Here is a 24,962-nt window from a genome sequence, read left to right on the forward strand (position 1 = left end):
AACAGGGCCCCGCCATGCAGAAGAGCACCGCTGAACAGGGCCCGCCGTGAAGATAGGCACCGCTGAACAGGGCCCGCCGTGGAGAAGAGCACCGCTGAACAGGGACCGCCGTGAAGATAGGCACCGCTGAACAGGGCCCCGCCGTGCAGAAGAGCACCGCTGAACAGGACCCGCCGTGAAGATAGGCACCGCTGAACAGGGCCCCGCCGTGCAGAAGAGCACCGCTGAACAGTGCCCGCCGTGAAGATAGGCACCGCTGAACAGGGCCCCGCCGTGCAGAAGAGCACCGCTGAACAGGGCCCGCCGTGAAGATAGGCACCGCTGAACAGGGCCCTGCTGTCTCAAGCACCGCTCCGCTGGGCCCTTCCTCTCAAGCACCGCTCCGCTGGGCCCTGCCGTCTCAAGCACCGCTCCGCTGGGCCCTTCCTGTCAAGCACCGCTCCGCTGGGCCCTGCCGTCTCAAGCACCGCTCCGCTGGGCCCTTCCTCTCAAGCACCGCTCCGCTGGGCCCCGCCGTCTCAAGCACCGCTCCGCTGGGCCCTTCCTGTCAAGCACCGCTCCGCTGGGCCCCGCCGTTTCAAGCACCGCTCCGCTGGGCCCTTCCTCTCAAGCACCGCTCCGCTGGGCCCCGCCGTCTCAAGCACCGCTCCGCTGGGCCCTTCCTCTCAAGCACCGCTCCGCTGGGCCCCGCCGTCTCAAGCACCGCTCCGCTGGGCCCTTCCTGTCAAGCACCGCTCCGCTGGGCCCCGCCGTCTCAAGCACCGCTCCGCTGGGCCCTTCCTGTCAAGCACCGCTCCGCTGGGCCCCTCCGTCTCAAGCACCGCTCCGCTGAGCCCTTCCTCTCAAGCACCGCTCCGCTGGGCCCCGCCGTCTCAAGCACCGCTCCGCTGGGCCCCGCCGTCTCAAGCACCGCTCCGCTGGGCCCTTCCTCTCAAGCACCGCTCCGCTGGGCCCCGCCGTCTCAAGCACCGCTCCGCTGGGCCCTTCCTGTCAAGCACCGCTCCGCTGGGCCCTTCCTCTCAAGCACCGCTCCGCTGGGCCCCGCCGTCTCAAGCACCGCTCCGCTGGGCCCCGCCGTCTCAAGCACCGCTCCGCTGGGCCCTTCCTCTCAAGCACCGCTCCGCTGGGCCCCGCCGTCTCAAGCACCGCTCCGCTGGGCCCTTCCTCTCAAGCACCGCTCCGCTGGGCCCCGCCGTCTCAAGCACCGCTCCGCTGGGCCCTTCCTCTCAAGCACCGCTCCGCTGGGCCCCGCCGTCTCAAGCACCGCTCTGCTGGGCCCTTCCTGTCAAGCACCGCTCCGCTGGGCCCCGCCGTCTCAAGCACCGCTCCGCTGGGCCCTTCCTGTCAAGCACCGCTCCGCTGGGCCCCTCCGTCTCAAGCACCGCTCCGCTGAGCCCTTCCTCTCAAGCACCGCTCCGCTGGGCCCCGCCGTCTCAAGCACCGCTCCGCTGGGCCCGCCGTCTCAAGCACCGCTCCGCTGGGCCCTTCCTGTCAAGCACCGCTCCGCTGGGCCCCGCCGTTTCAAGCACCGCTCCGCTGGGCCCTTCCTCTCAAGCACCGCTCCGCTGGGCCCCGCCGTCTCAAGCACCGCTCCGCTGGGCCCTTCCTCTCAAGCACCGCTCCGCTGGGCCCCGCCGTCTCAAGCACCGCTCTGCTGGGCCCTTCCTGTCAAGCACCGCTCCGCTGGGCCCCGCCGTCTCAAGCACCGCTCCGCTGGGCCCTTCCTGTCAAGCACCGCTCCGCTGGTCCCCTCCGTCTCAAGCACCGCTCCGCTGAGCCCTTCCTCTCAAGCACCGCTCCGCTGGGCCCCGCCGTCTCAAGCACCGCTCCGCTGGGCCCCGCTGTCTCAAGCACCGCTCCGCTGGGCCCTTCCTCTCAAGCACCGCTCCGCTGGGCCCCGCCGTCTCAAGCACCGCTCCGCTGGGCCCTTCCTGTCAAGCACCGCTCCGCTGGGCCCTTCCTCTCAAGCACCGCTCCGCTGGGCCCCGCCGTCTCAAGCACCGCTCCGCTGGGCCCCGCCGTCTCAAGCACCGCTCCGCTGGGCCCTTCCTCTCAAGCACCGCTCCACTGGGCCCCGCCGTCTCAAGCACCGCTCCGCTGGGCCCTTCCTCTCAAGCACCGCTCCGCTGGGCCCCGCCGTCTCAAGCACCGCTCCGCTGGGCCCTTCCTCTCAAGCACCGCTCCGCTGGGCCCCGCCGTCTCAAGCACCGCTCTGCTGGGCCCTTCCTGTCAAGCACCGCTCCGCTGGGCCCCGCCGTCTCAAGCACCACTCCGCTGGGCCCTTCCTGTCAAGCACCGCTCCGCTGGGCCCTTCCTCTCAAGCACCGCTCCGCTGGGCCCCGCCGTCTCAAGCACCGCTCCGCTGGGCCCTTCCTCTCAAGCACCGCTCCGCTGGGCCCCGCCGTCTCAAGCACCGCTCCGCTGGGCCCTTCCTGTCAAGCACCGCTCCGCTGGGCCCCGCCGTCTCAAGCACCGCTCCGCTGGGCCCTTCCTGTCAAGCACCGCTCCGCTGGGCCCCTCCGTCTCAAGCACCGCTCCGCTGAGCCCTTCCTCTCAAGCACCGCTCCGCTGGGCCCCGCCGTCTCAAGCACCGCTCCGCTGGGCCCCGCCGTCTCAAGCACCGCTCCGCTGGGCCCTTCCTCTCAAGCACCGCTCCGCTGGGCCCCGCCGTCTCAAGCACCGCTCCGCTGGGCCCTTCCTGTCAAGCACCGCTCCGCTGGGCCCTTCCTCTCAAGCACCGCTCCGCTGGGCCCCGCCGTCTCAAGCACCGCTCCGCTGGGCCCCGCCGTCTCAAGCACCGCTCCGCTGGGCCCTTCCTCTCAAGCACCGCTCCGCTGGGCCCCGCCGTCTCAAGCACCGCTCCGCTGGGCCCTTCCTCTCAAGCACCGCTCCGCTGGGCCCCGCCGTCTCATGCACCGCTCCGCTGGGCCCTTCCTCTCAAGCACCGCTCCGCTGGGCCCCGCCGTCTCAAGCACCGCTCTGCTGGGCCCTTCCTGTCAAGCACCGCTCCGCTGGGCCCCGCCGTCTCAAGCACCGCTCCGCTGGGCCCTTCCTGTCAAGCACCGCTCCGCTGGGCCCCTCCGTCTCAAGCACCGCTCCGCTGAGCCCTTCCTCTCAAGCACCGCTCTGCTGGGCCCCGCCGTCTCAAGCACCGCTCCGCTGGGCCCGCCGTCTCAAGCACCGCTCCGCTGGGCCCTTCCTGTCAAGCACCGCTCCGCTGGGCCCCGCCGTTTCAAGCACCGCTCCGCTGGGCCCTTCCTCTCAAGCACCGCTCCGCTGGGCCCCGCCGTCTCAAGCACCGCTCCGCTGGGCCCTTCCTCTCAAGCACCGCTCCGCTGGGCCCCGCCGTCTCAAGCACCGCTCCGCTGGGCCCTTCCTGTCAAGCACCGCTCCGCTGGGCCCCGCCGTCTCAAGCACCGCTCCGCTGGGCCCTTCCTGTCAAGCACCGCTCCGCTGGTCCCCTCCGTCTCAAGCACCGCTCCGCTGAGCCCTTCCTCTCAAGCACCGCTCCGCTGGGCCCCGCCGTCTCAAGCACCGCTCCGCTGGGCCCCGCCGTCTCAAGCACCGCTCCGCTGGGCCCTTCCTCTCAAGCACCGCTCCGCTGGGCCCCGCCGTCTCAAGCACCGCTCCGCTGGGCCCTTCCTGTCAAGCACCGCTCCGCTGGGCCCTTCCTCTCAAGCACCGCTCCGCTGGGCCCCGCCGTCTCAAGCACCGCTCCGCTGGGCCCCGCCGTCTCAAGCACCGCTCCGCTGGGCCCTTCCTCTCAAGCACCGCTCCGCTGGGCCCCGCCGTCTCAAGCACCGCTCCGCTGGGTCCTTCCTCTCAAGCACCGCTCCGCTGGGCCCCGCCGTCTCAAGCACCGCTCCGCTGGGCCCTTCCTCTCAAGCACCGCTCCGCTGGGCCCCGCCGTCTCAAGCACCGCTCTGCTGGGCCCTTCCTGTCAAGCACCGCTCCGCTGGGCCCCGCCGTCTCAAGCACCACTCCGCTGGGCCCTTCCTGTCAAGCACCGCTCCGCTGGGCCCCTCCGTCTCAAGCACCGCTCCGTTGAGCCCTTCCTCTCAAGCACCGCTCCGCTGGGCCCCGCCGTCTCAAGCACCGCTCCGCTGGGCCCGCCGTCTCAAGCACCGCTCCGCTGGGCCCTTCCTCTCAAGCACGCTCCGCTGGGCCCCGCCGTCTCAAGCACCGCTCCGCTGGGCCCTTCCTGTCAAGCACCGCTCCGCTGGGCCCCTCCGTCTCAAGCACCGCTCCGCTGAGCCCTTCCTCTCAAGCACCGCTCCGCTGGGCCCCGCCGTCTCAAGCACCGCTCCGCTGGGCCACGCTGTCTCAAGCACCGCTCCGCTGGGCCCTTCCTCTCAAGCACCGCTCCGCTGGGCCCCGCCGTCTCAAGCACCGCTCCGCTGGGCCCTTCCTGTCAAGCACCGCTCCGCTGGGCCCTTCCTGTCAAGCACTGTTTATGGTTCACTGTGCCCACCATGCCTCCTCCTTGAGCAGTGGACACTGTCATCCACCAGATGGACTGTGGCTTTGCACTCCCCAGGATGGTGAAGTGGGCAAGCCACCCACTGTAGAGACTTGAGAGACTGTGGCTTTGCACTCCCCAGGATGGTGAAGTGGGCAACCCACCCACTGTAGAGACTTGAGAGACTGTGGCTTTGCACTCCCCAGGATACATCAATGGGCATGGTGGCCCCTTCGTGGATCTGGCGTCGTGGACTCATGTGGCTGTGGTGCCTCCCCCGTCCCTTCCCTCTGAGGTGCCTGTAATTTTTTCATCAGATGCCCCTGCAGTGTTCTCTCCAAAGGACTCAGGTCTCCTGTGTGGGCTTTGCCCTTGTGTCGCTACACTGTAGCCCACGGACTGTTCCATTTAACTTTCATGTACAGGACTAATTGCCTCGGTTCTCCATGGCAGTGTATATAGTATCATTTTTTGTTATGGATATTTTGCGTAGTTGACCGCTCCATATCAGAGTCTATTTTTTATATAAATTTTTCGTCCCAATTTATTTCTGTCTTTGCATTCTTAAGGGGGGTTTGGGTGGTGTCACTGTGCATTGTTGCTCTGCATTAGTGTGTACATAGTTTGGGGGGGGGTCGCATATGTGTGTGCCGTAAGCTTCCCTCCTCCCCCCTCCCGTGTGTCGTAGGTGCAGTACTCACCGTTGTCGTCTGCGCCGGAGTTCGTACTCGTGGTAGATGAGAAGGTAGACGAGAGCAGGTAGGATGTTTAATTCGGGTTCCATGCTGTCCTCCTTCCTCGTGGAGTGTGTTTTGGTGCGCGTTTTCCCGTTCGTAGCCTGTTTCCGCCGTGTTTTTATCGGCGGGGCTCCCGCCCCGGAAAAGGTGGCGGATTGGTGAGTTGTGATAGTGTGGGCGGTACATTGTCTGCCGCCTGCCTGTTGGCGGTGACCGCCACGCTGTTTGTCTGCACCGCCGCGGCGGTCGGAGTGTTAATGTGGCGGGCTGTGTTGGCGGTTCCCGCCAGGGTCAGAATTCCATTTTTTCGACCGCCGGCCTGTTGGCGGGTTGGCCGCCGCTTTATCACCGACCGCCAGGGTTAGAATCACCCCCAAAGTCTCTTTCAAGCACAAAGTACCTGGTTTGCGTGAAAAATCCCCGCAAAGAACTGCAGAGGAGAAGATGCGTGGGAACAAAGGGATGTGCGTCGATTTCTCGGGCCGCACACAGCGATCCGTCGTTTAGGTTTCACGCAGGGATGGCTGTGCATCAATTTCTGGCGCTTGGTCGTGGATCCTCTTTGGGTTGCAGGGTTTTCGGACGCCCTAGGGACAATGCATGGATTTCCGGCGCTGGCAGGATGCAGTCACAGGAGCTGCATCAATCCGGTGGCCGTTGCGTTGAATTTTCTGCCGCACAGCAGGTACTGCGTTGATTCCTCTCTGGAAGTCGGGCTACGTCGTTCAGGCTCGGCTGTAAGTCGATCCGGTGAGGCCGTGTGTCGAATTTCCGGTCGCTACGCTAGTGCTGCATTGATCTTCTCGTTGCGAAGTCAGGCTATGTCGTTCTGGTTCGGCATGCAGTGAAATTTTCACCGCAATGCAGGCTGTGCGGCGTTTCTTGCAGGCTGTGCGTCGAATTTCGCTGCACAAGGAGTCCTTCTGGTAGAGATGAAGCCTTTTTGGTCCTGAGACTTCAGGGACCAGGAGGCAAGCTCTGTCCGAGCCCTTGGAGAGCACTTCTTCACCACAGCCAGAGAGCAGCAAAGGCAGCAGGGCAACAGCAAGGTGGCAGTCTTTCACAGAAAGCAGACAGGTGAGTCCTTTGAGCAGCCAGGCAGGTCTTCTTGGCAGGATGCAGGTTCTGGTTCAGGTTCTCTTCTTCAGGAAGTGTCTGTGAGCTAGAGTGTCTACCCCAAGAAGCATCTAAGTTGGTAGGGTCAGAGACCCTACTTAAATACCCAAATGTACCTTTGAAGTGGGGGAGACTTCAAATAGTGGCTCAGAAATGCACAAGGTCCCCTTTCAGTTCCATCCTGTCTGCCAGGGTCCCAGTAGGGGGTGTAGCAGTCCATTGTGTGATGGCAGGCCTCTGTCCTTTGACATGCAAGTGTCAAGCCCTCCACCCTCCCAACCCAGGAAGACACATTCAAAATGTAGATGTATGCAAGTGAGGCTGAGTAGCCTGTGTTTGGGGTGTGTCTGAATGACTGTGCAAGGGAGCTGTCAACTAAACCTAGTCAGACGTGGTTTGGAAGGTACAGAAGGATTTAAGTGTAGACAAATGCTCATTTTCGAAAAGTTGCATTTCTAAAATAGTAATATAAAACCCAACTTCACCAGTCATCAGGATTTTGTGTCACCCTTCTGGCCATACTAAATATGACCTTCCTACTCCTTTCAGATCAGCAGCTACCACTCACAAAATGTATGAGGGCAGTCCCAATGTTAGCCTATGAAGGGAGCAGGCATCACAGCAGTGTAAAAATACATTTAGGAGTTTTACACTACTAGGACATGTAAACTACACAGGTACATGTCCTACCTTTTGCCTACAGAGCACCCTGCCCTATGGGTTACCTAGGGCATTCCTTAGGGGTGTCTTATGTGTAGAAAAAGGGGAGTTTTAGGCTTGGCAGGTACTTTTAAATGCCAAGTCGAATTGCCAGTGAAACTGCACACACAGGCCTTGCAATGACAGGCCTGAGACAAGGTGAAGGAGCTACTTAAGTGGGTGGCACAACCAGTGCTGCAGGGCCACTAGTAGCATTTCATCTACAGGCCCTGGGCACATATAGTGCACTCTACTAGGGACCTATAAGTAAATTAAATAGTCCAATTGGGTATGAGCCAATGTCACCATGTTTTAAGGAGAGAGCATGTGCACTGTGAGGTCAGAAAAAGAGAAGGAGGAAGGCAAAAAAGTTTTGGGGTGACCCTGCTGAAAGGCCATTTCCAACATAACCCCCTTCCAGCCTAAAGCCAGGGTAGACTAATCAACACTCTGATGGACTTCCCTGCTTAAGGCGATAGAACATGGACAATGGTCCTCTACTGCAGGGGCACTTGCCAGTTCTATGCCTTTCTGACTCAGTGAGGCTCCTCTGTCTATACTTTTGAGAGCCACTGAACTGACCCATGGGGAACTCTTCTCATCACCTGAGGACCCCATCTGTGAAGTTCCTAACTTTAATTTGCTCCCAGATGCATCCCAGGATGCAGACAGTACCACCATGGCCAACAAAGTGATGTGGCCCGTTCCATTCCTTGGGTATAACTTCTGTCCCCAACCCATGGAAAACTCTGTCCACAAGGACAGAAATCAACAAACGCCACTGACAGCTGTCAGTGTCAAGAGCCAGGCCCCAGACCATCCACTGCTAAGTGGAGACCCTGAGTGGGGCCTTTGGATGAGCTTCTCTTCCAGCTGGGGGCTGATAGGTAGCTCCCAAGGGGCTCCTGAAGCACCCCAGAAATGGGGGCAGAAGCCCCAGGGGTCTTGTATCCCTTCTCCATTCTTACCAGTTCAGGTGTGGGTCCCTGATACTGGTCAATCAGCCCAGGGTCTGTACCCTGAGGTTGAACAGAGGACAAGGGTGAGTCCTTCCTCACCTTACCTCCACATCTGGGCTCACGTACCCTCCTCTGGGGAGTGGTACTGCCAGATGGCTGAACTGTCAGGGTGCCCTTAGGGTCAACCCTCTCAGTTCTCCTGACACTAGGGGTAACTCATTCCCCAGAATGCAGTCAATGGGCAGCTGGGGACTAACTATGACCCACCTCTGGGTCACCTCCCCACCCCACTCCAGGGACACCAGGGCCATGGGGCGGAAGAAATCCTCCCCAATGGCTGGAGTCACTCTACACACCTGGCCGGTGTACTGCTCTGGTGACACTAGTCTCTCTGCCATCATGGTAGGACTAGCCCCTGTGTCTCTCAGAGTGGTGACTGGGACCCCATTCACTCCCCCCGGTGAAAGTGACGACTCCCGCCCTCAGGGATCACCAGTTTACCCTCTGAGTCCACCTCCCAACTAAAGGAGATGAAGGCATGGTCTACAACCTGCCCCTCGGGACTACTTTCCTCTAAGGCCACATTGGCCACCCCTGTAGAGGTCCCACCAGGGGGTGATTTATTTTGACAGACAGAGTGCCCTTTCCTGTGTCCTAGCTGGGAACACTCAAAGCAGCGGGGTTGGGAATTGGATGCTTTGGGCCACCGCCCACCAGAACCACCACCCCGTTTCTCAGATGGGGAATAGGAACCCTTGCCTCCCCCCTTACTCTGGGACTTATCTGGGTCATCTCTAACCTCCATCTCACTCTGTTGGGGGGATCTGGAACCAACCTTCTTGGAGTCACTCCCAGGTACCTTTTTGGACACTCTGCTACTAGTCCAGAGGTCTGCCTCCGCAGCAAGCTTCCTAGGATCAGTCAGCTTGCTGTCAACCAAGTGCTGGCGCAACTCTGTAGAACAAAGACTGATCATATGCTCTCTCAGAATTAAATAAAATAACCCTGTGTAATCATCTACATTGCTGCCCCACACCCATCCATTCAGTGCCTTACCAGAGAAATCAAAACAGTCTACCTAAGTTTGTGTGGAGAGTTTGGTGCTGTCCCTGAACCTCTGACGGTATTTCTCAGAATCCAGCCCAAGCTTGGGAAGTAGAGCGAGTAGAGCGGTCTTCATGGGTGCATATATGTTCTGATCCCTAGGATCCAGTGTAAGAAGTGTGTCCCTCCCCACAGCTGGTAGATACCACCACAAGGCTGCCTCTCATTGATCTACAGGAACCCCATGAGCTCTTATTGCAACTTCATACGCAGCCAGCCACTTTTCAATGTCATCTCGCACCACATAACTGGGCACAACATTTTTAGGTATACAAACCTTTCTTTCTCCAGCAGGCTCTGCATGTATGCTGCCACCATTACTGCTGGACTCAGACTGCTTTGCCTTAAGATTCAGCTCCTTGAGACTCAGTTCATGAGCCAACAAAAAATTATTTTCTGCCAAGGCTCTCTCAGCTGCAGCTGCAGCCTCAGCTCTCCTCTCCTCTGACACTCTTTGAGCTTTTCTTTCCTCTGCCTCCTTGTTTAACTTTGCCATTTGCAATTGGAATTCTCTCTCTTCCCTCCTTTCCTCTGCGGTCAGGCCATGGCCAGAGACACTGCTCCCTGGCTTACCAGGAGGCACAATTCCATGGAGAACACCCCCTACTACTGGCAAGAAATCCTCTGAGGGGCCATCCTCTGGACCATCCTCAACATTCTCCTCAGAATGGGCTTCTGCCCAGGCCCTCAGTGCCTTTTGGAATTCCTCCATACTGGAGGCCTTCTGGGTAGGTACTCTGATATCCCTGCAGAACCACTTCAGCTGTCTGACGCTATGGCCCTCATTACAACCCTGGTGGTAAGTGTTTAAACGGCGGTAATACCGCCAACAGGCCGGCGAAAAAAAATATGGAATCATGACCATGGCGGAAACTGCCAACACAGACAGCCACTTTAACACTCCGACCGCCATGGTGGTAGAAACAAACACCGCGGCGGTAACCGCCAACAGACAGGCGGAAGACAATGTACCGCCCACTGTATAACAAGGCACCAATCTGCCACCTTTTCCGTGGTGGCACCAATGCCATAAAAAGCACAGCAGAAACAGTACTTGGAACGGGAACCACTGAACTCTCGACACTCTATGAGGAACCAGGATGCCATGGAGCCCGAGTTACAGGTGCTACCAATGTTGGTTTACCTCCTCTTCTACCAGGAGCAGCAAAGATGGCGGCGACGACCACAGTGAGTTCTACACCTAGCACACAGGGAAGGGGGGCAGGAAAAAGAGAGTGATACACACACGCAACATGCAACACCCCCACCCCCACCCTCACCCACAACACCATACACACAAATACATGCAGCAACATTACATATACACCCCGTAACTCTCTGGAAGAACGCAAGGACAAAAGGAAATGATTGTAATAAGTCTAATCATCGAAAATTCAGATATGGAAACAGGTGTGTAACAGATCATTATATACAAATATGTACAGCAACTACACAAGTCCGGAAAGTGTTCCAATCATTGTCTGTGGACCAGTGGTCCCAAAATGCATGAGCGAAGCCCACACATGATACCTGCCTCTAAACGGAGAGAACACTGCTGAGGCATCAGGTCGAAAATAAACAGGCACCTAGGGGGAAGGGGACGACGCCACTGCTCCACGAGGGGGCTCCATTCCCACAGAATGGTCCTGAGGAGTGCAAAGCCACAGTCTCACAAGTCTGTCAAGTGGGTGGGTTGCCCACTGATTGGTCCTGGGGAGTGCAAAGCCACAGTCTCTCTAGTCTCTCAAGTGGGTGGTTTGCCCACTGCTGTATCCTGGGGAGTGCAAAGCCACAGTCTCTCAAGTCTCTCCAGTGGGTGGTTTGCCCACTGCTTTATCCTGGGGAGTGCAAAGCCACAGTCTCTCAAGTGGATAACAGTCTCCACTGGTTTTGGAGGGGGCTTGGTGCCCAGAGTGCTTCATCCTGCCAAGGACTGACGTAGTGGATGTCTTTCTCCACTGGTTCTGGAGGGGCCCTGTGCCCAGAGTGCTTCATCCTGCCAAGGACTGAGGTAGTGGATGTGAATCTCCACTGGTTCTGGAGGGGGCATGGTGCCCAGAGTGCTCCATGTGCAGTGTGGCCGGTACAATTCCCTCACCTGGGTGTGCGTGCCACGAGATTGGCGAGGTTCAGGTAGCATGATACGCCATGGAGGCAGTGACATACCCCACATTGCTGCAGCTTCGCCTTTCACCTGCAGGTGCAAACAGTGATGGAAGTCATGCCTCATGGAAGCTGCCCAGGGTCCAGGAACTCTCCTCCAGCCTCAGACGACTGACCACTGGGGATAGTAACCATGTCAGCGGTGGTGCCAGTGTCCGAGGACGCCCCGGGCCGGTGGCGGGTCTTGCGGCTGTGTCTGTGGAGGCGGTGCTTGAGGCGGTGCTGGCTGCGGTGCTGGCGGTGGTGCATGGGTCAGCACCTGCTGAGGGACACAGCAGGACATCTCCTTCAGCCTCGGATGGCTGCCCACTGGGGAAGAGGCTGGGGACTGTCGCTGAGGCTGTAGACGTGCCGGTTCAGGTGGTGGTGCTTGCGGCGGTGTCTGTCGCGGCGCTGCTTGCAGCAGTGTCTGTCGCGGCGGTGCATGGGTCAGCACCTGCTGTGGGACAAAGCAGGATGTCTCCTGCAGCCTCGGACAGCTGCCCACTGGGGAAGAGGCTGGGGACTGTTGTTGAGGCTGTAGACTTGCCGGGGCGGTGCAGGTGGCGGTGGTGGTTGTGGTGGCGGGGCAGCTAGCGGTGTTCCCCGCCATACAGGTTGGCGTGGTCGTGGCCAGACATGGTGACACTGGTCCCTCAGTCTGTGCCACCATGCCCTCTCCTGACCTGCTCTTCAGCTTTTGGCCCTTCCCCAGCTTTGATGGTGCCGCAGATGTCTTGCCACTATCCCATTTTGTTTTTGCTGAGCCCTTGGTGGCTGGTAGTTTCGGCTTCTTCCTCTGGGATGTGGGCACCTTCTTCACCTTGGCAGGTGGTGGGATGTCCTTGCCCTCACTACGTGGCACACTGGCAGCCCTGATGGGTGGCGCACTCCATGACCCCACAGTTGCTGGCACCACTGTGCCTGGAGATGTGGTGGCTGAGGTGCAGGGCTGGGACCTGGAAAGTCTGACCCTAGGGGAAGGACGGGGGGAGGTGTAGGGAAGAGGTCAATGTTAGCCAGGAAGAGTTGTTTTAGACACACTGGGACGGGAAGATGGAGGGGGTTTGGGAGTGGAGGTAGAGGTAGTGGTTGTAGGAGGTGTACGTCTGCTGAATTTGGGTGAAGGTGCATGGACCGGATGCTGTTGTGAGGTGGATGGCTGTTGGGTGGGTGTGTGCCTGCGTTTGTGTACTTTGGGAGGAGGGCTCACTGACACACTGGGAGAGGACACTGGGGATGTGTGAATGGTAGTGGGGGTGGTGGGTGCACGTGAGCGGTGTGTGGTGATGGGCGTGCTGGTGATGAAGGTAGTGGCTGAGGATGTAGTGCATGCAGGTGTGAGTGGAGACAAGAAAGGGAGGGAGGAGGAGGACATGGAGGAGGGGGACACAGTGGAGGCAGTGGATGTTGCTGTGTCTGCATGGAGATGGTGCTTGTGTGAGTGTCTGTGGGATGTGTGGTGCTTATGTTTGCCATGTCCACTCTTGTGTGTTGATGAGTGTGCATGCTGGTCTGATGGTGTGGTTGGGATAGGCTGAGGTACAGGGGACTGGGTCTGGGTGGAGGAAGTTGGAGGGGGGAAGCTGGACACAGGGACAATGGCTGCCATCAGTGCTGAGGCCAGAACCTGAAATGCTCTCTGTTGGGCTGCGTGCCCAGAATGAATGCCCTCCAGGTATGCATTTGTTTGTTGCAAATGCCTCTCTACACCCTTTGATGGCATTCACAATGGTAGATTGCCCAACAGTGAGGGATCTCAGGAGGTCAATAGCCTCCTCACTGAGGGCAGCAGGGCTGACTGGGGCAGGGCCTGAGGTGCCTGGGGCGAAGGAGATGCCCACCCTCCTGGGTGAGCAGGCACGGGACACACGCTGAGGGGCTGCTGGGAGGGCGGGGCTGGTAGGGGGGGTCGCTGCTGTACCTGTTGATGCAGTGGGCACAGAGGTGCCGCCACCGCAAGGTGGCTCCCATCGGAGGAGGAGTCGCTGTCATTGCTGTCTGCTCCTGTCCCCGCAGTGGAGCTCCCCTCGCCCTCCATCCCACTGGTGGCTTCAGACTCCATTGCTTCACCCTCCAGGGACAAGTGGGTTGCAGCTCCCTCCTGCTCCGGTGCCAATGCTCCTCCGCCTGATGATGCTTTAGCACACAAGAACAGGGAGACCACAAAAAGGGGGGTGAAAGACAGAAGAAAGACATGTTCAGTGCATGCAACACCACTACCATTGGCGGACACAACACACAGGGAGCAGCCCTGAGCACTACGCCATGCATTGACAGTTCCAAGGAATTTCAGCTGACCATGGGGAACGAGGCCTAAGACCAATTGCTTCACACCTGGAAGTCACAGGAGCCTGACTAGGTGTGGATGGCTCTTACCACTGGTGGGGTTGGGGTGCCACATAGCCTGCCTCACAATGGACCTTGCCTACCAACTTCGGCCTGGCCTATGGGGAACCCAATGCCCACCTCTCACACCCAGACACCTCATAACGCACGCAGAGTCACCTGAAGGAGAGTGTATTCACCCCCTTGTGGCTGCTGTGATGCCCTCAAGCGCCCATCCAACTCCAGATACGCCACCGGCAGGATCCGAAACATCAGGGGGGTCATGATGCAATGGGCACCCCTCCCACATTGGGAGGCCATCCGCAGCTGGGCCTCCGCCGTCTTCTTGCTCCAGCGGCGCAGGTCCTCCCATCTTTTACAGCAGTGGGTGCTCCGTCTGTGGCTGACCCCCAGGGTCCAGATGTCCTTGGCGATGGCACGCCAAATACCCTTCTTCTGGTGGGCGCTGACCTAGAGGAATGGTACAGGGGGAAAGGAAATTACTTACCCGTCCGGACTGTCATACTCATTGCCCACCAGTTCCCACCCATGCCCTAATGCACATACACTCCCCATCCGCACATGCTGGCCTCAGCCCCCCCATGTATCTTCCATCCACGCCACTCAAAACAGGCACTACCCATGCAGCATGCTCACAGTGTACTCACCTGTTTGTCTGGAGGACCGTACAGTTGCGTCTACTGGGGGAGGACCCCATCCACTAGTTTCTCCAGCTCCTCCGAAGTGAAGGCAGGGGCCCTTTCCCCAGACACTTTAGCCATCGTCGCTTCCAGACACAGGTCACAGCAGCACTTGCTGTGTAGGTCCTCTCCTGTTGAAGGTCAGGTATCCAGTGAGTGAACAGACAGAAAATGGCGGTCACGTCCGCGGCAGTGCGTACCGTCACCACCGGCGTACATCGTCATTGGGTCCTGGGACCCATAGGGCCCAATGTTAACCAATGCAGAATTGCGCCGCGGTCTTTGACCGCCCACCGGGACGGTCTACAAAGCTAGTGCTGTTACCTCATATCTCCTTGTCCCATTTACAGATCAGGCAGCCGCCCTTTCAGGAGGCCACTTGGGATGGATGTTAACTGCGACACACCTATCTAGGGCGGGAATATAGACAGATACTGGCACATTGCGGCTTGATGACTTTTCTGCAAATGACACATTGTGATACCTCAGTGTTGGATGACTCTCTGCTCGCTGTTCTCCTCCATAGGGCATGTCCGCTGGGGCAGGTGATGAGATGGCGGCATCCTCCGGTGTGCAGACCCCTGGTGGACCTGTCGACAATGAAAGAGAGACACATCCTAGTCACATACAGACTTGATTGTGCAACAATCCAGGAACTGTGTGCCCAGTTGGAGCCAGACCTGATGTCAGCTATCCGCCATCCCACAGGAATCCCCCCTCTAGTGCAGGTCCTGTCTGTACTCCATTTCCTGGCCAGTGGGTCTTTTCAAACAGTGGCCATGGCATCAGGGATGTCCCAGCCAATGTTCTCTAACGTGTTGTCCAGAGTGCTGTCTGCCCTGCTGAAACACATGCGCAGCTACATCGTGTTCCCTCAGGTGGAGGATTTGTCCACAGTGAAAGGTGATTTCTATGCCCTGGGACATATCCCCAACATCATAGGTGCCATTGATGGGACACATGTGGCATATGTACCCCCGCAGGAATGAACAGGTCTATAGAAACCGGAAGAGCTACCATTCGATGACTGTGCAGATGGTGTGTTTGGCAGACCAGTACCTCTCCCATGTGAATGCCAAGTATCCTGGCTCTGTGCATGATGCTTACATTTTGAGAAATAGCAGCATCCCTTATGTGATGGGGCAACTCCAGAGGCACCATGTGTAGCTAATAGGTGAGGCCAAGGTCCCAATACAGTTGACATAGGTGTCTGGGTATGGGGCTGTCCCTAAGGGTTAGTGTGTGTCTAACAGTTGTCCCTCGACATTTGCAGGTGACCACAACCTGTCATGGCTACTGACCCCAGTCAGGAATCCCAGGACAAGGGCAGAGGAACACTACAATGAGGCACATGGGCGAACTAGGAGGGTGATCGAACGCACCTTCGGCCTCCTGAAGGCCAGATTCCGGTGCCTCCATATGACAGGTGATTCCCTATACTACTCACCAAAGAAGGTATGCCAGATAATCGTGGTCTGCTGTATGCTGCACAACCTGGCTTTGCGACGCCAGGTGCCTTTTCTGCAGGAGGATCGGCCAGATGGTGGAGCTGTGGAGCCTGTGGACAGTGAAGAAGAGGAGGCAGAAGAAGAGGATATCGACAACCGAAACAACATCATCTTGCAATACTTCCAGTGAGACACAGATAAGAAGATGTCACTGCTTCCCACATCTCATACTATTGTTTGAGTTAGCATAAGTCTGTCATTTTCATTCAGTGTGTGGACCCTGGCTTATCACTTTGACTTTTCACAGATCTGGGTCCCACTTTGTGCCCTCTGCCATGTTTACTCCTGGCCTACAGCTGTGTTACATTGGTATGTGAACAAGTAAATTGACATTGCTATATTCCATAGTTATTGCAATTACACATTTTTGAAAGCACAGACTGACTCCAGATTGTTTTGTGATTGTAGTGTGTTTATTCCTGTGCAAATAAGTGGAGGGGTTTGTAAAATGGGCTGCGTGATGGTGGAGGAATGTCCATGGCAGAGTCCAGTCTATTTGTTTCACAGGTGCATTGTTGTAGGAGGCTGGACTGGCTTGTAGTGAGTACCAATGGGTACTTGCACCTTGCACCAGGCCCAGTTATCCCTTATTAGTGTATAGGGTGTCTAGCAGCTTAGGCTGATAGATAATGGTAGCTTAGCAGAGCAGCTTAGGCTGAACTAGGAGACGTGTGAAGCTACTACAGTACCACTTAGTGTCATATGCACAATATCATAAGAAAACACAATACACAGTTATACTAAAAATAAAGGTACTTTATTTTTATGACAATATGCCAAAGTATCTTAGAGTGTACCCTCAGTGAGAGGATAGGAAATATACACAAGATATATATACACAATAGCAAAAATATGCAGTATAGTCTTAGAAAACAGTGCAAACAATGTATAGTTACAATAGGATGCAATGGGGAAACATAGGGATAGGGGCAACACAAACCATATACTCCAAAAGTGGAATGCGAACCACGAATGGACCCCAAACCTATGTGACCTTGTAGAGGGTCGCTGGGACTATTAGAAAATAGTGAGAGTTAGAAAAATAACCCTCCCCAAGACCCTGAAAAGTGAGTGCAAAGTGCACTAAAGTTCCCCTTAGGACAAAGAAGTCGTGTTAGAGGAATAATGCAGGAAAGACACAAACCAACAATGCAACAACTGTGGATTTCCAATCTAGGGTACCTGTGGAACAAGGGGACCAAGTCCAAAAGTCACAAGCAAGTCGGAGATGGGCAAATGCCCAGGAAATGCCAGCTGCGGGTGCAAAGAAGCTTCTACTGGACAGAAGAAGCTGAGGTTTCTGCAGGAACGAAAAGGGCTAGAGACTTCCCCTTTGGTGGACGGATCCCCCTCGCCGTGGAGAGTCGTGCAGAAGTGTTTTCCCGCCGAAAGAATGCCAACAAGCCTTGCTAGCTGCAAATCGTGCGGTTAGCGTTTTTGGACGCTGCTGTGGTCCTGGAGGGACCAGGAGGTCGCAAATTGGACCAGGAGATTGAGGGGACGCCGAGCAAGACAAGAAGCCCTCTCAGCAGCAGGTAGCACCCGGAGAAGTGCCAGAAACAGGCACTACAAGGATGCGTGAAATGGTGCTCACCCGAAGTTGCACAAAGGAGTCCCACGTCGCCGGAGACCAACTTAGAAAGTCGTGCAATGCAGGTTAGAGTGCCGTGGACCCAGGCTTGGCTGTGCACGAAGGATTTCCGCCGGAAGTGCACAGGGGCCGGAGTAGCTGCAAAAGTCGCGGTTCCCATCAATGCAGCCCAGTGAGGTGAGGCAAGGACTTACCTCCACCAAACTTGGACTGAAGAGTCACTGGACTGTGGGGGTCACTTGGACAGAGTCGCTGGATTCGAGGGACCTCGCTCGTCATGCTGAGAGGAGACCCAAGGGACCGGTAATGCAGCTTTTTGGTGCCTGCGGTTGCAGGGGGAAGATTCCGTCGACCCACTTGAGATTTCTTCAGAGCTTCTGGTGCAGAGAGGAGGCAGACTACCCCCACAGCATGCACAAGCAGGAAAACAGTCGAGAAGGCGGCAGGATCAGAGTTACAGAGTTGCAGTAGTCATCTTTGCTACTATGTTGCAGGTTTGCAGGCTTCCAGAGCGGTCAGCAGTCGATTCCTTGGCAGAAGGTGAAGAGAGAGATGCAGAGGAACTCGGATGAGCTCTTGCATTTGTTATCTAAAGTTTCCCCAGAGACAGAGACCCTAAATAGCCAGAAAAGAGGGTTTGGCTACCTAGGAGAGAGGATAGGCTACTAACACCTGAAGGAGCCTATCAGAAGGAGTCTCTGACGTCACCTGGTGGCACTGGCCACTCAGAGCAGTCCAGTGTGCCAGCAGCACCTCTGTTTCCAAGATGGCAGAGGTCTGGAGCACAATGGAGGAGCTCTGGACACCTCCCAGGGGAGGTGCAGGTCAGGGGAGTGGTCACTCCCCTTTCCTTTGTCCAGTTTCGCGCCAGAGCAGGGCTAAGGGGTCCCCTGAACCGGTGTAGACTGGCTTATGCAGAATTGGGCACCTCTGTGCCCAATAAAGCATTTCCAGAGGCTGGGGGAGGCTACTCCTCCCCTGCCTTCACACCATTTTCCAAAGGGAGAGGGTGTCACACCCTCTCTCAGAGGAAGTTCTTTGTTCTGCCATCCTGGGCCAGGCCTGGCTGGACCCCATGAGGGCAGATGCCTGTCTGAGGGGTTGGCAGCAGCAGCTGCAGTGAAACCCCAGGAAGGGCAGTTTGGCAGTACCAGGGTCTGTGCTACAGACCACTGGGATCATGGAATTGTGCCAACAATGCCAGGATGGCATAGAGGGGGCAATTCCATGTTCTTAGACATGTTACATGGCCATATTCGGAGTTACCATTGTGAAGCTACATATAGGTAGTGACCTATATGTAGTGCACGCGTGTAATGGTGTCCCCGCACTCACAAAGTTCAGGGAATTGGCTCTGAACAATGTGGGGGCACCTTGGCTAGTGCCAGGGTGCTCTCACACTAAGTAACTTTGCACCTAACCTTTACCAGGTAAAGGTTAGACATATAGGTGACTTATAAGTTACTTAAGTGCAGTGTAAAATGGCTGTGAAATAACGTGGACGTTATTTCACTCAGGCTGCAGTGGCAGGCCTGTGTAAGAATTGTCAGAGCTCCCTATGGGTGGCAAAAGAAATGCTGCAGCCCATAGGGATCTCCTGGAACCCCAATACCCTGGGTACCTCAGTACCATATACTAGGGAATTATAAGGGTGTTCCAGTAAGCCAATGTAAATTGGTAAAATTGGTCACTAGCCTGTTAGTGACAATTTGAAATAAATGACAGAGCATAACCACTGAGGTTCTGGTTAGCAGAGCCTCAGTGAGACAGTTAGGCACCACACAGGGAACACATACATATAGGCCACAAACTTATGAGCACTGGGGTCCTGACTAGCAGGGTCCCAGTTACACATAACAAACATACTGAAAACATAGGGTTTTCACTATGAGCACTGGGCCCTGGCTAGCAGGATCCCAGTGAGACAGTGAAAACACCCTGACATACACTCACAAACAGGCCAAAAGTGGGGGTAACAAGGCTAGAAAGAGGCTACTTTCTCACATTTGTCCAAAGGGGCATAGGAAGTGGAGCAATGGCAGTTTACGGATGGACAGGGTGACATAGTGGGACAGAAGGGTGACATTCAGGGGGGTCTCATTTCCCTGCAGGGTCTTAGCAATGTTCTCTGTCTTGTTCCTGGATCTCAGGGACCGTTTGTGGGGTGGTTCTCCATCTGCAGGGGGTGGGGTGCTGGTGTCCTGTTGTTCCTGTGGCGGTGCCTCCTGTCCACTAGCGCCGACGGAGGTGGAGGGCTGTTCATCGTCCAGGCTAGTGTCAGGGGCCCCTTGTTGTGCCACTGTGTCCCTCCTGGGTCTGCCAGCACCCCTGCAATGGTGACCAGGGTGGTGTTAATGGACTTCAAGTCCTCCCTGATCCCAAGGTAGTGTTCCTCCTGCAGCCGCTGGGTCTCCTCAAACTTGGCCAGTACCGTTGCCATGGTCTCCTGGGAATGATGGTAAGCTCCCATGATGTTGGAGAGTGCCTCGTGGAGTGTCGGTTCCCTGGGCCTGTCCTCCCCCTGTCGCACAGCAGTCCTCCCAGTTTCCCTGTTATCCTGTGCCTCTGTCCCCTGAACCGTGTTCCCACTGCCCCCAGGTCCTTGATTGTCTTGTGTTAGTGGGGTTGCCTGGGTTCCCTGTAGTGGTGGACACACTGCTGATTGACGTGTCCTGGGGACAGAGGGATGGGCCCGCTGGGTGGGTGCTGTGCTGGTGTTTCCTGAGGGGGAGGCTCTGTGGTGTGTTGGCTTGTGACAGTGTCAGGGGAACCGACTGTCCCGAGGTCCCTGATGGGCCGGGCTGATCATATTGATCCAGTTGTGCAGAGCTGCTCTCATCACTGTGGGTCTCTTCTGTGGGGGTACTGGATATGTCTGGTACCTCCTGTCCGGTGATGTTGGGTTGGGGTCCTGCAGGGGTGTAAAGGCATGATTATTGTATCTGTGCGTGCCATCGTGTGCAATGGGTGTGTGACCCTGTACTCCAGTGCTTGCATTCTTGTCTTGGTCCTTGTGTGATATTTGGTTTGGGGTCTGTGTGGGTATCTGTACTGGACATGCTTGGGTGATGGGTGTCCATGCATTGGTGTTACTTGCAGGGATTGGTTTTGGGATGTGTGGGTTGCGTTGGTGGGGTATCTGTGGGTTGTTCGGGTGATGGGTGTGAGGGTAAGGGTGGGAGTATGTGATGGCATGCAGGTGGGGTGGGGGGATAAAGTAGTAAAGATATGTCTTACCAGAGTTCAGTCCTCCTGCTACTCCTGCGAGGCCCTCAGGATGCATAATTGCCAAGACCTGCTCCTCCCATGTCGTTAGTTGTGGGGGTGGAGGGGTCCACTCCCAGTCCTCTGTACAGCAATCTGGTGTCTGGAGACCACTAAACGCACCTTCTCCCGTAGGATGTTCCACCTCTTCCTGATGTCATCCCGTGTTCTTGGATGCTGTCCCACTGCGCTAACCCTGTCGACAATTCTCTGCCATAGCTCCATCTTCCTTGCAATGGATGTCTGCTGCACCTGTGATCCGAATAGCTGTGGCTCTACCCAGACGATTTCCTCCACCATGACCCTGAGCTCTTCCTCAGAGAACCTGGGGTGTCTTTGGGGTGCCATGATGTTGTGTGGGTGATGTGTGAGGTGGTGTCTGTTGTGATGTGTGAGGGGATGTGTTGGTGTGTGTTGTTTGAGGTGCATGAATGTTGTGTAAGGGATGGTGTTGTGTGTCTGTGGATGCTGGTGTTGTTTTAGGTAGTGGCTCTCTCTGGCCTGCTTTCAAATTTCTGGTAGTAAGGGCTTGTGGGTGATGTGGGTGTGTGTTTTATATTGGATTGGGTGTGTGGGTGTGGTGTGTGTATGTGTATCAGGTGTGTGTATTTTTAATTGTCCAATGTGGTTGTGTTTTGTATATGTATGTGTATTTTGAGCGCGGCGGTGTGTACCGCCAATGGTTTGCTGCGGTTGAAAGACCGCCGCGTTGATTAGTGGGTCGTGATAGTGTGGGCGTATTCTTGTTGGCGTGACGTGTTGGTTTTGGTATCACCAGTTTATCACTGACCTTTGTTGTGGAAGACTTGTGTGGGTGTCTGTATTGTGGCGGATTCCGGGCTGTGGGTCATAATACCTGTAGCGGAATTCCACAGACGCAGCAGTATGCTGGCGGTCTTCTGCACGGTGGTAAGCTGGATTTACCGCCAGGGTTGTAATGAGGGCCAAAGTGTCTTAAGTCTTTTAAAAGCAAGCAGTCTCTTTCAAGCACAAAGTACCTGGTTTGCGTGAAAAATCTCCACGAAGAACCGCAGAAGAGGAGATGTGTGGGAACAAAGGGGTATGTGTTGATATCTCAGGCCGCACACGGCGATGCGTCGTTTAGTTTTCACCCAGTGGCGGCTGTGCGTTGATTTCCAGTGCTTGGTTGTGGATCCTCTTCGGCTATGGATCCTCTCCGGGATGATGCATGGATTTCCAGCACTGGCAGGACGAAGTCACAGGAGCTGTGTCGATCCGGTGGCCGTTGGATTTTCTGCTGCACGGAAGGTGCTGCGTCGATTCCTCTCTGGAAGTCTGGCTGCATAATTCCGGCTCAACTGTGCATCGATCCGGTGAGGCCATGCATTGAATTTCAGGTCGCTAAGCTGGTGCTGCGAAGTCAGGCTGTGTTGTTCTGGTTCGGCATGTGCTAAAATTCTCACAACTGTGCAGGCTGTGTGTTGTTTCTGGCAGGTTGTGCGTCAAATTTTGTAGCACAAGGAGCCCTTCTGGTAGAGATGAAGCCTTTTTGGTCCTGAGACTTCAGGGAACAGGAGGCAAGCTCTATCCGAGCCCTTGGAGAGCACTTCTTCACCACAGCCAGAAAGCAGCAATGGCAGCAGGACAACAGCAAGGCAGCAGTCTTTCACAGAAAGCAGACAGGTGAGTCCTTTGAGTAGCCAGGCAGGTCTTCTTGGCAGGATGCAGGTTCTGGTTCAGGTTCTCTTCTCCAGGAAGTGTCTGTGAGCTAGAGTGTCTACCCCAAGAAGCGTCTAAGTTGGTAGGGTCAGAGACCCTTATTAAATACCCAAATGTGCCTTTGAAGTGGGGGAGACTTCAAAGAGTGGCTCAGAAGTGCACAAGGTCCCCTTTCACTTCCATCCTGTCTGCCAGGATCCCAGTAGGGGTGTGGCAGTCTTTTGTATGAGTGCAGCCCCCTGTCCTTTGACTTGCAAGTGTCAAGCCCTCCCCCCTCCCAGCCCAGGAAGTCCCATTCAAAATGCAGATGTATGCAAGTGAGGCTGAGTATCCTGTGTTTGGGGTGTGTCTGAGTGACTGCACAAGGGAGCTGTCAACTAAACCTAGACAGAGGTGGATTGGAAGGCACAGAAGGATTTAAGTGTAGAGAAATGCTCACTTTCTAAAAGTAGCATTTCTAAAATAGTAATATAAAATCCAATTTCAACAGTCAGCCACCCACGCACGCAACCTCGGCATCATCTTAGATTCTTCTCACTCCATGACCCAGCAAATCAACTCGATCACCTCCTCCTGCTTCAACACCCTCCGCATGCTGCGAAAAACCTTCAAATGGATACCCATAGAAACCAGAAAGACCGTCACCCATGCACTCATCAGCAGCAGGGTAGACTACGGAAACGCCCTCTACGCTGGCACCACAGTCAAGCTTCAGCAGAACTCCAGAGGATCCAAAACGCAGCCGCACGCCTCATCTTGAACCTCCCACGCCATGAACACACCTCCGCCCACCTCACATCCCTTCACTGGCTTCCGATCAACAAAAGGGTCATCTTCAAGATACTCATCCTCGCACACAAATCCCTCCACAACACTGGACCAGCCTACCTCAACGAAAGAGTGAACTTTACCACATTCCCACTCGCCACCTCTGCTCCCCTGAACTCGCCACAGTTCCCCGCATCCAACGCACCACCTCCGGAGGCAGGTTCTTCTCCTACCTCGCCCCCAAAAACTTGAACTCCCTCCCTACCAACCTCCGCAAGACCCAGGACCTCCTGTCATTCAGAAAACACCTCAAGACATGGCTTTTCGAACAGTAAAACGGCAGCACCCCCCAGCGCCTTGAGACCCTGATGGCTGAGTAGCGCGCTGTATAAATGTTTTAGATTTATTTATTTATTGATTGATTGATTATATCTGCGTGTATGCCAAAACAATCTTACTTTAGGCATCAGTAGCATTTACCAATAAAGGAATGAAAGATATACTGTGCATGGCGACAACACAGAATCACATGTTAAGCATGCTAAGTTCCCTTGGCCCTGTATGACCTGTTCATCAAATTCCAAACCACTTTTCACAGCAACGATTAGATCAACAAACCGGAAGCGACTCAACTGTCAAAGGAACAACATCACTAAGGTCAGAGAAAGCACATTGTAGGTCAAAGGGTACAGTAGGAAAGAAATGCTGTCGCCCACCACTGCTCTGAAAAGTGACTTGTTCTATACTTTATTGCCATTACAGTGACTCAGCGGGTGACTCCTTTGGTCTTTTTCTTCTGCCTGTCCGATGCGAATGCTTAATGCAATCGAGTTAGTTGCCACCAATCACACTACAAGAAAGCTCAAATGCAGAATGATTGTCCTGTAGCATACCTGTCACAAACCCATATGTAAACAATGCATCATTTAAAAAAAAAAAAAAAAACAGCCAGGGAGAAATAATGTTGCCTGCACTAACTGCCAAGTAAATATGTTTGGACAAGGGAGTAATATGTGTTTTAAGGGCCTTGTTTAAAAAAATATTCCAATAGGCCAACTAGCCCTTTATTTATATGCAGGACCACTGTATTTATGTGGCAGAAAGGACCAACATATGCAGCAGAGTTGACCAATTAATGTGGTAAAACAAAATGTCGTTATGCATTTATGTCAATAGCTCCAACTCAAGTAAATGCGAGCCCTATTGCATTGCAAATGCTTGTTTCACCTGTAGCTTTAACTGACTTATCTCCTCTCAGCTGTTATTACTGTGTATCTCACTTGTGTGGAAAAAATAAATACAAATAGGCCTTCATTTCAACCTCGCTGTCTTTTCCAAAGACCGCTGAGGTTCCGCCGGGCCGAAGACGCCCTTTTTTGGATGGAGAGCCGCCAGCAGCCACACTGGCGGTCAGCGGTGTAGTGGAGACTGCTCCACTGTCACCGCCACGTCATCAGAACACCGGCCACCAAAATACGACTCAGTATTCGGCGTGGCGGTGTTCTGGTGACGGGGTGCTGGTGGCGGAACAGCCCCCATGGATCCCGTTTCATCCCGGAGGATCACCAAAACAGGTAAGGTGATTGTCTGTTAGGGGAGGGGGGCGGGGGGTATTGTGTGGTGTGTGTGTGCATGGGAGTGTGAGTGTGTAGAGGGGGTGTGTGAGTGCGTGTATGTATGCAGGGGTGTAATGTGTGTAGGAGAAATGTTACGTGTATGTATGTGTGCATGTGTGCATGTATGGGCACGTGTATGTATGTGGGTGGTGTGAGCGTGCGTGAAGGGGGAGTGGGGGTATGTTTGGGGGGGTCTAAGGGGGTCAGGGGTGGGGGGGTCCTACTACCTTTGGGGGGTGGTAGGGGGGTAGTGGGTGTTGGGGCTAGACTCAGGGGAGGGGAAGGGGAGA

The sequence above is a fragment of the Pleurodeles waltl genome, chromosome 8 (assembly GCF_031143425.1).
Source record: "Pleurodeles waltl isolate 20211129_DDA chromosome 8, aPleWal1.hap1.20221129, whole genome shotgun sequence".
Taxonomy (NCBI): domain Eukaryota; kingdom Metazoa; phylum Chordata; class Amphibia; order Caudata; family Salamandridae; genus Pleurodeles; species Pleurodeles waltl.